Raw genomic sequence first — 2,011 nt, forward strand, 5'->3', positions numbered from 1 at the left:
AGAGGTCATTCTGTCCAAGCCAGAGGTCAAAGGTCAGAGGTTGCTGTAGATGGAGGTTGACCCTGGACGTGGATCTGACCAATGAGAGCGAAGCGCCCGAGTGTTGTGTCCCTTTCCCATGATCCAACGCATATCCACACAATGCTAATGTCTCCGGCCCTATTGATCCTCGTCCCGCTGTCGCTCGCGTCTGTGCTCAAACACAAGTGCAAATATTATATTTCAGCATAACTCGTCTTCTCTTTCTGTGCTGAGAAAGATCGAACCCTGGACTGCGATATATACGTGATCAATCAGTGTTCTCTGATCAATAACTGATTAAACTGAGCACACACACACACACATGCTGAGGTTCGCTTTTATCTTCAGACTTCTGATGTCAGAGTGATTGATAACGTATTAAAATCATGTAAATGTAAATACAGTGATTCAAAAATGTTTTGATTTGTACTGGAAAGCAAGAAAAAACACTGTGGAAGAACATTTACTGCTGTTAGACGGAGGAAAAAACGATTTCACTTTTTGCAAGTGGCGAGAAACAGTGAATTAAATGTGAAATTTTGAAGTAAAAAGACTGAGAAGTCCTCTGATGATCTTTTATTTCCACTGAGATAAATCTGCAGTCCTGTTGATCTGAAAGCACTAAACGAGTCTGAGCTGAGCCTCTGTGTGTGTGTGTGTGTGTGTGTGTGTGTGAACAGAAAGCGAGTGTGTGTCAAACACTGATGTTTCTCTGATCTCTATTGTCCTGCAGGGTGAGAGATCAGCTCTCTGATCAATACCTCCATTCACTACACACACACACACACACTCTCTCTCTCACTCACTCACTCACTCACTCACTCACTCTCACACACACTCACACACACGCACAGACACACACACACACACTCACACACACACACACACACTCACTCACTCACTCACTCACTCACTCACTCTCACACACATACACACTCACTCACTCACTCACTCACTCACTCTCACACACATACACACTCACTCACTCACTCTCACACACACACACACACACTCGCTCACTCACTCTCACTTACTCTTACACACACACACACACACACACACACATTCACACTCACATGTACTCACACACACACACGCACACACTCTTTCTCACTCACACACACACACACACACACACATATATATATATATATATATATATATATATATATATATATATATATATATATATATATATCAACAGATTACATAAGACTACATGTGAGATGTGTGTGTGTGTGTGTGAGAGAGAGAGTGTGTATTTTAATCCTCTAGTACTATTGGCGTGTTGGTCAAATTTTTTAATTTATTTTATATTTTGTGTTTTTAGGGGATTTTATGGTACTAAATGATATTTATGCAGTAGTTTTAATCCATGTATTATTCACTTTTTGAGCTCAGACCTGAAAATGAAATTTCCAACTTAAACTCATAAATCTTCAATGCTTTGGAGCAACAGTCGTCTGGTCTCTTTTTGAAGAAGATACTTAGCGAATTAAAGTGAAAAAGTGGTGGGGAAAAGTGAACTTGAAAAAAGTTATGGAATTGTCATAGAAAATGAATGATATTTACACTTACTGTACACTTCATGTGGAAAATATTGAACATCTAAACTTTCCTGGACTATTGTTACTTTTCAACTCATTTATACATGTTATGACATATTTCCATTAATTATCTCTTATATTTTATATTTACTACATTGACACATTTGACATATATAACTTTTGATTTGTGTTCATCACGAGTCTGCTGGAGCTGTGAAACTTACTGTATTTAAGATGCCAAATGATTCCGATGAAATCAGATCATATTACAAGAGGATCTCATGAATATGTAACGCGCGCTGGAGTCACGTGTTCACTGTGGGCAGGAGCTGCGCGCGCATCAGCAGCGCGAGCTTCAGTCAGTGTTCGGTTCTCTGGAGAGTCATGACGCGCTCCGGTCGCGCGCTGGTTTTACGCACGGAATGATTGGGAATTATCGATAA

The sequence above is a fragment of the Scardinius erythrophthalmus genome, assembly GCF_964197995.2.
Source record: "Scardinius erythrophthalmus genome assembly, chromosome: 24".
Lineage (NCBI taxonomy): Eukaryota > Metazoa > Chordata > Actinopteri > Cypriniformes > Leuciscidae > Scardinius > Scardinius erythrophthalmus.